The sequence below is a fragment of the Peromyscus eremicus genome, chromosome 23 (assembly GCF_949786415.1).
Source record: "Peromyscus eremicus chromosome 23, PerEre_H2_v1, whole genome shotgun sequence".
NCBI classification, from domain to species: Eukaryota; Metazoa; Chordata; class Mammalia; order Rodentia; family Cricetidae; genus Peromyscus; species Peromyscus eremicus.
In genome coordinates, this window is record NC_081438.1 from 41,599,136 (window position 1) to 41,611,405 (window position 12,270).

Here is a 12,270-nt window from a genome sequence, read left to right on the forward strand (position 1 = left end):
TGATATAGATTTACAGCATTCAATTGATAATAGTACCTCATTCAATATTACATTAAATTATAAATAGAAATAAGAAAATTACACTTATCTCTTTAATATATGCATTCTCATTTTATTAACAAATTGAAAAATACCATTTATGTTGAGTTTAATGATTTTATATTTTTTAAAGCTGAAGGGCACTCACACTAAGACCAGTCTCAAATTCATGATCCTCCTGCCTCAGCTTCCCAAGTTGGTAGCTTTGGAAATATGCACTACCATACCAAATAAAATGTATTTCTCAAACTGGATGGTCAGATCTACGTACTTGCATTTATAAGGTATATGTAATTGGAGTTTATATAGCTACTGCCAGGTTGCCATCTCTAGAAGCATCTGCAGAGCTTAAAATGAAACATAGGTCTACTTTCCAGTTTCCCGTCTCAAACCTCACACTTGTGTCTTTCATAGGGTCCTACTGATATTGAGTGGAAGCTTGCATGAAGAAAGCTCTAGATAGATACTTTGATGAAGGTGGAACTTGCTGCCTCCTTTCAAAATTATCCCAGCCCCAAATCATGTCTCTGTCTTGGCAACCAATTCAACAACACTTTTTTTGGGATTTTGCCATGCTCCAGCTGCATGACCGCACATGCGCAGTTCAGGAGCTACGCAAGGGGTCTGTGGTCTTGTGTCTCAAGTCATCAGTGTGCACTGGTGATTACGTATGCCTGGCGTGGTCATGCAATCTAGCATGTGTGGAGTAACTCTGTAAGTTCACCTGCACCTTAAAGAACCGGACACAGCCCAGCCCTCTTCCTCCTAATAAAGCTCTGATACTGATACTGGGGTTTGTCGTGGCCATGATCTTTCCTCACAGTCACCAGCGCCAGTAACCAGCTCAGATTATCATTATTACAACCTTCAGGACCAACAGTGACCCTGATGGAAGACAGAGGAGCCACAACTTGAAAAGCCTCACTGTAAGACTAAAATAAAATCTGTTTTCCTGGACTCAAACTGTTTTCCTCCTTTCCCTTCTGCATGACAGTTCTTATCTTAAAAATCATAAAATCACTCAAACATATACTTTTGTTGTTTCTCAGCCAAGAGCTACTAAGTCATTTTACATGCCCAATGCTTACCAAACCACGTGAGCAGGTGAATGATAAGGGTGCAGTCCCGCTAATGAAAGCTCCCTGTCCGTGCTGAATCACACGAAAGCCAAGCTGATGACCTGATACAAAATCAACATTATTAGGTACAGCTTCCTCACTGGGACTAAACACAGCCAGTTCTGCGGAATAGAAGTCAACTCTAATCTAGCTGTCTGTGGAATTGACTCGACTAGGGTCCCTGTCCCATATAAGCAGCTGTGTGATTTTGAGAAAGTGACTCTCTGGTTGTCATTTTAATTTTCTCCTCTTTGCAATAAAGCAGCGCTATCTGGTGGCCTCCCAGAGGGCCAAATGGGTTTTCTGTTAAGGTAAGGGGATGTGAGGCTAGGTCAGTAAGATGAGGCAAGGTGAGACAGAGCAAGAACTATGGGATGGTAGGTGTGCCGCTCTGGCCACAAGGCCTCCCGCTGTAACTTATGAGCACCACGGAGGCCTGAGCACCCACTTGTCCTGTGCTGAGCTGGAAGTCTGCGATGTGCAGACCCCAGTGTTGAGAGGCTCCACAATATCTGTCCCTTTGAGACACTGCAGACCTTTCCCGCCAAAGCCACATCCCACCAGAAAATGCTAGCCTACAAATAGAGCCACTTGCAACCCATCCAATCATGAATGGCATGTGAGACTTAAGCCCGCCCCTGAAGCACTCCGGCCCAATGAGCATCCGGGCAGAGACTCTGAACCTCCCTCATTCCACCTTGGTCTTCCTGCCTGGGACATTGAGCATGCTCAGACTTGAGGACGTTAAGGAAATGCTGAGGAGCTGCTGAGCCATTGTGGAGGAGGTCTGTGCAGTTCATCTGGTGAGGGCAGTCCCAGGCCAGGGTGGCCAGGCTCAGGGTCTCCTCAGAGTCTGGACTTCCTCACAGCCCCGGTTCTGGGGAGGCTGAGGTGAAGACAAACCTGCCTTCTTGACAGCAGCCTCCTCTCAGACCAGGTCTAGTGAGGGAGTCTTCTCAGAGCCTGGAGACTCCTCACAGCCCAGTTCTCATGAGGCCGCGGTGCCCGCAGTGAAGATCCAGGATGGCAGGATGCAGTTCTGAAAGAATTATAGGCTTTCATCCGGATTATTATAGGCTTAACGTTTTTCGTATTCCTTTACTTCATCTTAGTACCTGTGGGATCTGCAGTATCCCCTTTCTCATTCCTTATGTGAGTAATTTTAATAATCTCATTTTTCTTTGCTAGTGTGCCTAGAGATTTATCAGTGTTGTAGAGATATACGTCTTTTTCTTACCTCTTGTCATGCTTATTTGTCAATTGATTGAATTTTAAAAATTGACTAAGGGCTTCTTATTCACTTTCTTTTTAGTATTTATATAAAATTTATGTCACAGATTACAAATCTACTTAAGTCAGGTGTTAAGTATTTCATATCTATAATCCACGCCTTTGGGAAACGGGATTCCATGAGTTTGAGAACAGTGTGGGTTACACACGTAGCTCTGGATACACTGGGCTATGCTACAGAGTGAGATCTTACTGTAGAACATACAAACAAAATCCAAACGTATTCACTTTTATATAAAATCATTTAATGTTTTAGTTTTTTCTAATCATGGTTTAGCTTATTCCAGAAATTTTGTTATGTTTTACTTCCACTTCAATACTTTTATTTTCACTGTGACTTCCTCTTTTAATCTATTTATTATTTTAAGAATGAAATGTTTAATTTTCATTTATTGGGGATTATCAAGATACTATTCTGTTATTAACTTGTATTTTAATTTCCCTGTGGTCAGATTGCACACATCACTTTATATCAGGTTTTTTATGTTTATTTAAACCTGTTTAGTAGCTTGCAATGTGGAGTATGTTGAAAAATGACTTGTGTGTACTGGAAATGCTGTCTTAAGCTGTCATTTGAGGAGGTGTTCTGTAAATGTCTGTCAGATGAAATAGATTGACAGCAGTGTTCATGTTCTCCTTGTCCTTAATGACTTTCTCTGCTTTTCATTCTTTCTTTTCTCTTTTTACAGTAAAATAACTTAATTTGGTTATAATTTAAATTTTTTTTATTACCAAATCTTATCATGTGGATATATCAGGAGTTAAATGGAATTTTCTATTCCAAATACAACATCTTGAAGCCTTGTTATATAGGAACTTCTGTCCCTATGTCAAAATTGCACTGAATTATTCAATATGTTCATGTTTTTTAAAAGTCTAAAACCTCATTCATTTGACAACTTCTTATTGTTTAGTTCATATAAACAAATGGTAGAAAGTGAAAGTTGATTTTTTGCCTATGCATTATATTTTTTATTGATTCTTTGGGAATTTCATACCATACACCCCAATCCCACTCCTCTCCCAGCCCCTCCATATCTGCCCCTACCTCTTGTAGAGCCCCGCCACAAAGGAAAGCAAAAAAGGAATAAAAATAAGATAAAAATAAACAATAATAAAAAAGGAGGAAACAGTAAAGCACTTTGCTCCCCCAGCCCGCGTCTTTCCCACCTCTCCATCATCTTAGTGGCATTGGGAGCTGCTGTGTATCATGAAGGTCTAGTATTGATGGTGTACCGAAGCCAGGGGCCTTGAACCTGACCAACATCCCATTACACAACGAACATTTGCAAGTGAAGCTGTTAGACTTTCCCTCCTTTTGTTCTGCCGACTCCCATCTCCAACTTTAATTGTGGATTTGTCAGTTTCCATCCACTTTCTCATCCAGGTTGGAGGATTCGTAGTTAAATACTTTTCAAGTGTAGTGTTCTGTCTGCCTGAAAAATTGATCCCTTTTCACCATACACATGTATATTATACTATTTGTGTTATTCTTTTCCCTAGTGAAACTTACTGTTCAGCAGTTTACTTTGGTAGTAACATGGGCAGTAGGGCGTTTTTAAGAATTCTGCCTTTTCCTGCCTCCTTACTCGTGACACTCTGCCCATACATTTGTTTTCTATTCATCACAGAGTGAAATCCTTTGTGGTTATTTATCTAGTCTGGTGATTTCTCCCATCTAGACCTTTATGTTTAATGCAATTACATGGTTAGTTTGAGTCTTCTATCTTGATTGTTTTAAATTTACTGTTTCTGTCCAATATGTCTTTTGTGTCTGGTTTTGGATTCAGTTTATCATTCTATTTATCCCCTCACCTAGCTTGTTATTTAGACATCTTTAAAAAATATTAATAGCTGCTTTTCAGGCACTGAAGGCCCGAGAGCTACTAAACTCAGAGCTCCTTCCTTGCTAAATATGCCAAAAAGCTGCCAGACCTCTGGATCTCATCCATTGTGTGTTATATCAGCTGAGCCAAATAGTAGTTTATATTTCACAGATTATTTGTGCCAAAATTTCTGTCTTTTGTTATGGTGGAATTCAAGACTTTTGTAAACCTCTCTTAATTAAATACACATGATGAATGACAATATGGTGATAGAATTTAGGCACACTGTACCTTTCAGTGACTAAAACTAGTGAAAAACTAATGAAATGCTTATAAAGTTTAAATTTTATGCAGATTTATTTGCATCAACTCTGTACAACTCAGGTTTCTTACATGATCCAATTATTTTATATTTCCCTGGTATCATCTTTTTATGGTTCTGGGTTCCAGAATGACCTTATAGTACTTAGATTCCGTTTGGTCACAATCCTTTATTCTTACAACTGAGAGTATGAGAATGAACTGACATCATGTACTGTGTGGGTGCAAGCCTCTCTGCCTCCCTGGGTCCATAAAACTAAACAGAGAAATTATGAAACAAGGATTTGAAAATTGCACATATGTGTTTAGACATGTAGGTATGTACACATGAGTGCAGTTCCCACAGAGACGAGAAGAGAGAGGCTCCAGATTCCCTGGAACTAGAGATATTGGTGTTTGATTATGGGTCACTATGGTGGGTGATGGGAACTGAACTCAAGTCCTTTGAAAGAGTACAGTGTGCGTTTTTCTGTTAGGCCAACTCTAGCCCCATCATTCAAAAACCTTAAGAGAAGTTTGGAAGACAGTAAAAATGTAGTCATTATGTTTAGTTGTATAAAAATATATGAGCCCTTGTGCAAATAAGTAATTTTTTTTCTGTTTTGTTACTTCTAAGATTAATCTTATTATTCTGTACATTTTAATTATATAAAATAAGTCATTTGTTTCTGTACACCACCTTGTTTCCCAGTTATACTCCCTCCATTTAAAATATTTCCCCTCACACATCCTCTTTTTTACCTCTGTTTCTCCCCTCTGTTTTAACCCCTTTTCCTATTTTTCTAGATTCCATTTATGAGAGAAGACACATGTTAATTGTTTTTGGAGAATTGTCTATTTCTAAACTTGATGATACATAGTTGGAACAATTTTCTTGAGAATTATGCAACTTTTTTCTATAATTTTTATTTTGAATTATCTTGCATTATTTATGCATATTGCGTGGTCTTCAGTCATTCATATAATGGTGGTTATCTGAGCTCATTCCCTGAATCATCTGTTGCAGGTAGTGCAGTGATAAAAAATTACACACAAACTCACCCTTACATATGTAGTGATTCAGTGTAGTTCATTTCGATAAGTAGTCACACCCAGGAGTGACACAGCGGGCATGTCTGTGTTAAATTTTCATTCATAACCATCATTATAGCATCCACAGTACCGGGAATGTTTTATTTTACAATGAACATAGCATATTTGTTCTTTTTCCACCTCCTTTGCAGCATTTAAAAAATTAGATTTGGTGAAAAATGTAATCATTTTAAAGACACTTAAAGCTGGAATTATGGGGTAATCTAATTATTTTACTAATGTGACAAATGGGTCTGGGGGCCCAAGAAAATGACCACAGAATCTATAGTATTTGAGCCAGGCTATAAGTCCTGCTGAAAATTTATTCTAATTGAAATGGTTGCCATGCATTATTCTTAGTGGTCAGAGCTTGACCTCGTATTACTGTGTGGCTGGTTACCTCAAAGTGGTCCATTTGGTAAGGAGAATGTGCTTGTGAGTACCTAGTTTAACTTTGCACCCATATTTGTATTTCATATATTTGTTGGCATTTGAGATATTGTCTCAGATATGCTGATTGTGAAAAATTGTTTTCAGCATGCAGAAAATGAAACTCTGCTCTCTATCTTCTACCATACACAAGCTCTGCACCAAATGTGCCATAGACCAGATACCCTGAAAATGCCAAAGGACACAGTAGAGAAAATACTCCCACTTCTAAGCACAGGTAAGGATTTTCTGAATAGAACTCCTGTCCAATAGTAAATGAGACCAAAAATCAACAAATAGGATCTCATGAAATTAAGACTTCTCATTTCAGCATAAGAAAATATAATTTAAGTGGTAGCTTACAGAATATGAGAAAAATCACTGGTGTAATAGTGACATGGGAGTTACTGTTTAATTAGCTTCCTTCTGATCTCGTGAGGCCTGCACTATAGGAAGGAAATACCTGGTACTGTGTACCTGGTCAAAAGACACTGGCTTGACAGGTCATAGCCCTTTAGATGATGCTACTATTGTTACGTAGTGTAATAGCAACTGCTTTGTAAATATTTTTGTTTTACACATAGATCTCTTCAGCTCTCAGTCTTGGCCAGAGGTTCTCTTTCTGTGGTATGCAGCAGCAAATGCACAGCCTTATAACTTCAAAATGTTGAAATGATCGTGAATGCTCATTCCTAAATGGGACCTGTAGATCAACCACTTCCCTGGGCATAGGAAACATTCTGGAAGTGGGTCCTGCATGTCCTGACTGAGCATGAGGGAACTGCTGTGACATGCTGTCCCTTGGACATGACATAACCATTGCTCACTCACAAGAACTGTGATCACCTGCAGCTTCAGGTGACCATGTTCAGGACTGACTGAACACACCTATCTGTCCTGAACCAGACAGCCAGAAGAGGCAGCCTGCTGGTGGAAGACAAAGCCTACTAAGCCTCTGTCTCAGTACAGAAAATAAAAAGAAAGCTGGAAGTTGGCCATTTGTATTACTTATCAGTTCCCCTTTCTTTATCTGTCTGCCTCCCAGGGAAGACTGTGATTCCTATTCCCTCAAATGAATGAGTTTATTGAGATTAATACAGGAGTATAGGTATGAGATTGCTTATAGGAATATGAATAACTCTAATGTGTGGCATCACAAAGGCTCACATTAGAATGGGTGACTCATGAAGACTAGAACTCTGAATGTGTCTGCATGACTTGTTTGCAGCTGAATGGGACAGAGGGTCTCATTTCTTCAGTTCTCCTTAGTTATCACCCATTTAACCTTGGAAGTGGAAGGGCCTTGTTAATCCTGTAAGTTTCAGCTTTCCAAGACATGGTTTAATTGCTGGATATTATGAACCTCTTCTCTTTTTCCATAGAACTTTCTGAGACTTAAGGAAGTAGTCCTGCCCAGGGAAGAGCACACCAGTTGGATACTCAATATCAAATGGTCGTTCCTGAAAACATATATGCTAGCTATACAGAATGATTGGTTTAAATTTAGGAAATATAACTATATATAACTATATAACTATATATATATATATCTTCATGCACATATATATGTATATTATGTATATGCATGTAGCAACAATTAATGAAAATAGAGGTCATTAATTAGAAATAGAGCAAGGAAGAGTATAGGGAGGGTTTGAAGGACGAAAGAGAGGAGAAAATAATGTAATTATAATCTCAAAAATAATAGAAAAGTATTTCATGTCATAAAAAGGAAAACTGTTACACAACACTTCACCCTTTCCTTAAAATGTTAGTTGTTTCTACAAGTTCACCTTCTCTCATGGAGCTCTGCAAAGGTGCTAATGGCAAACACCCGTCCTGAAGTCCCTGGTGAATCAGCCATTTTATGTTTGACCTCTTCTGTAAGCACAGCCCAGTGCTCTATCATGCCCAGTGAATTGCCCGTAAAGCACTGCTTCTCTCATATATATTTTATCAGGAAAACCCCATCCTTCCTTCATCATCTTCCAGTGTGTGGGAGACCTCTGCTTGTGATAACCAAGCATCCCCAGTGCTTCCTGTGATCCAGTCCATCAGGAAATAATTTCTCTCAGATTTCATTAGTTGACATAGCCTATATTTCAAGGAGGTGTAAGTAAGTGCATGACCTACTTTCCCACTTCTATTGCACTCAGATTGATCTCATCTGTTCTCATAGCCTGCAATCCCATGAGCCAAGCTTTGACAGGAGGTTTCATTGATCTTTTGAAAGTCTTTTGTAATTCAAGCAATTGAGAGACAGATTACTCCCTGACTAAGACAGGCTCTTTTTGTAGTCCATTTTAAGGTTCCCCAATGCGAGTTCTAGCATGGATTTTCCTTTTCTCTGTATAAAAGGTTGAACTATGTGATATCTTCTGTCACCTTTATTCCAAACAATTAGAATTACATTCTAATTGTATACAAGTGTACTGAATTTTGGCCCAAGGAATTTTAATGAATACAGCAGTTTCATATATGATCTTGATTTTTTATCTTTCATAAAACTTCTGACTTACGATTAACTCTATTTTCTGGCTTTGTGTACATCTTTTCATTTCCATTTAGAAAACTCTACAGATTTTACCTCTTGACAAAAATTTATTTAGAGAAAACATTTTTGTGAACTTCATGGCAGAGAATTAATAAACACTGAATATATCAACTCATTGAATTCATTATATCTAAATTACATTTGTCATATAAAAACAAACTAAGATGATGTGTTTGCAAATTATTAAAGTATCAAGTTTTTAGATGTAGGTTTTTAGCTGGTTTTAAGCACAATTGCATTTTTTAACAAACACACTTTTACACAAGTTTTTAGTGTCACAGTGTCAGAGATCTAATGAATGTCACATTTCAGCAAGTGCTGTGGAGAATATGGATTACAAAGATTTCGGGTGGGAAAATATGGAGAATAAAACCCACAGAGAAAAGTTTTTATTTATTATAATGTAACTAGCATTTTATAAGGCCCTGTAAAAACTTAGGGAGGCAAAAATGATTATAATATCCTGGATGAGTAAGGGAAGAGCAAGAAGAAGGAGAAATAGAAGAGGAAGAGTAGTAGTAGGAGAAGATGGATGCATGGATGGATGGATGCATGGATGGATGGAGGTAGAGAGATGGATAGATGGATTGATGGAGATAGCTGATGGAAAGATAGATAGGTATGTAGATAGATAGATAGAGAAAGAAAGGAAGGAAGGAAGAAAGAAAGAAAGAAAGAAAGAAAGAAAGAAAGAAAGAAAGAAAGAAAGAAAGAAAGGAAGGAAGGAAGGAAGAAAAATAGATAGAGTATATACAGCTTTTCAGGTTATACAAAACAGTGGTTATTGTGTCTACTGAAGGCAGAATGGACTCAGAACATTTGTCCTTTTTTCCCATATTGGTCAGAGAACTAGTCTTTCAGCATCTGTAGCCTTTTGAATCTGAACAATTCTAGGACTTCTGGTTCCCAGAAATAGCCCTCAAATTTAGTTCTATTCCAATTGTCTCTCAGTGGTCCCACTTTTACTTTAGGCTGATATATGAGGTGAGGTGGGACAAATACTGGTCATCCAGAGAGCCCTGGCACTCTAGTCCCCCAAGAATCTTTCTAAATGAATGCTCCAGGTTTTGTGTAGAACTCTAGAAAAGGAACAAGGAATCCTGGCTACAGCAGATGATACAGAAAGGTTGTGACAAAACAGGCTGAGTTCTCGCATGGTGATATGGATTATTGTAATGGAGAGGCAAGAGTCTCTGGGTCAGGAATATACAACAGGCTAGATACTCTGAAGATAAAATTTAGACCACTTTTTTTTTTTTCAGAGCTGAGGACCAAGCCTAAGGCCTTGTGCTTGCTAGACAAGCACTCTACCAATCTGCTAAATTCCCATCACCTGACTTTTAAGGGCATACTTTAGAGAAAAGTCAGAGGGAAATGAAGGACTTAAGACTACCAATGTCTGATGACATCTCATAGACTTCCCTAGAATGTGTTGGACTGATCGTGTTTGTCTTTGGGGGATGTTATTTTTATAAAGACAACAGACTTAGTAGGGGTTTCTTAGCATTGAGCTCACCAGCACAAGGACACCCTAATCAATGATTAGTCTGGAATTCTTTAAGGAAGGAGGAGATGCAGCAAGTTGATGAAATCAAATGCTCAAGTGTAGCTGGAGAATTTCTCTCCAGCTCCCACCACCAAGTCCCGCCAGTTCCGGAGCCCACTTATAAAATAAACACACAGACGCTTACATTATTTAGACTGCTTGGCCATTAGCTCAGGCCTATCATTGTCTAGCTCTCACTCTTATATTTAGCCCATTTCTATTAATCTTTACTTTGCCACATGGCTCGTGGCTTACCGGGATCTTCACATGCAGCTTGTTATAGTGGCGGCTGGCAGTGTCTCCCCCACCCAGCTTCCTGTTCTCTCAATTCTCCTGTTAGTCCCGCCTATACTTCCTGCCTGGTCACTGGCCAATCAGTGATTTATTTATTGACCAATCAGCAACACATTTGACATACAGACCATCCCACAGCACTTCCCCTTTTCTTTTCTTAAAAAGGAAGGTTTTAACCTTTACACATCTCCAAAGTCAGCTTGGCATATTTGGGAATTTGGGCGTAGCTTCTCTTACTACTTCCTGCTGGAGGGGGGCGCTGTATCTTATGGGGACACGAAGAATATTTTAGGATTATGGAGTAGTCCATGAGGGTGTATCGTCTGAGCCAGTTGCCTTGAAACGGTTCTGGTTGTTGGATCATCTGGGCCATGGTGTCATCGGAGACCTTTCAGGTGGTCTTGGCTGGTCAAACCTGATGTATCTTAATCTGGAACAAATCCATAGCCTCTGGCTTTCTGTGGAAACAAAAGCAGAGCCTCCTTTCCAAAGCAACATATCTTTACATCCAAATTTTGAAGTCAAGGTACCTTTAAAATATACATTTTGGCATAACTTAACAGCTTTTGTAATCAAATGTTTTTCTTCAGTTATGAATATCAAAGAGAACATAATCCAGATTCTCTGTGTGGTAGCCATCTTTACGTGGCTTATTTTTTTTATATTAGCTTGAGCCTATTGCTTTAAACTGTAGCCTTCTAAGCCTGAAACGGCACTGGCCCTGTGGCTGCTGACTCCGCCCACTTCAGCTTCCCAACATGGCGGTGGTACGTTTTCCGCTAGCTCTGGGAGCCATCAACTCTCAGAAATAGTGGGTCTATGCTTCTATCAAAGCAGCGTGTAGCCCAGAAACCTCTTTTTTTTTTTTTTTTTTTACTAGCAAAGGCTAAATCCACCACGCAGCTTAATGTGCCACTTGCAGAGGCCTCATTCCCGCCATACTGCAGGTCGAGCGCACATGCCAGGAACCCGCCATAGTAGCTCAAACACGCAGGCTGCCGCTAGCTTGAAAGTGACAACTAGAAGCTGTTTTTAGCTCCATTTTAGAATCTTTTTACTCAGGTTTTAGGTGGAAACTCTTGCCAACACGTTGGGCGCCATTTGTAGCTGGAGAATTTCTCTCCAGCTCCCACCACCAAGTCCCGCCAGTTCCGGAGCCCACTTATAAAATAAACACACAAACGCTTACATTATTTAGACTGCTTGGCCATTAGCTCAGGCCTATCATTGTCTAGCTCTCACTCTTATATTTAGCCCATTTCTATTAATCTTTATTTTGCCACATGGCTCATGGCTTACCGGGATCTTCACATGCAGCTTGTCATGGTGGCGGCTGGCAGTGTCTCCCCCACCCAGCTTCCTGTTCTTTCAATTCTCCTGTTAGTCCCGCCTATACTTCCTGCCTGGTCACTGGCCAATCAGTGATTTATTTATTGACCAATCAGCAACACATTTGACATATAGACCATCCCACAGCACTCAAGTGCCTGCAGTTGAAAGGTCAGGATGAGGTGGGTCACTCCAGAATGTTAACCAAGAAAAGTCAGAATAAGGAAAATGAAATATGGGAGGAACTCTGACAATATGTGAGAAAAGTCTGTATTTGTTAATGCTTTGGTGATTGTCATTACACATCATCCTGGGAATTTAAAAAATAATACAATGGGATCCTTCTTTGAGAAATCATTTCCACAATTGATATAATATTTTATATTAAGTTCAACTCTGAAATCTTTTAAGAAAAGAGGAACATTATGGACCATGTTTCTGTTAAAAGAAGTA

General features: G+C 39.2%; 1 protein-coding gene across 1 annotated transcript in view; it reads left to right on the plus strand.

Annotated features, from left to right (window-relative positions):
- Positions 1-1,948: 1,948 nt before the first annotated feature.
- LOC131897952 (vomeronasal type-2 receptor 116-like) overlaps positions 1,949-12,270 on the plus strand; it is a 93,360-nt gene continuing 83,038 nt past the window's right edge. The window contains exons 1-2 of the mRNA XM_059248980.1: positions 1,949-2,309; positions 6,203-6,332. The gene's annotated coding sequence lies outside the window, so the exon portion shown is untranslated. The remainder of the gene's footprint in view (positions 2,310-6,202; positions 6,333-12,270) is intronic.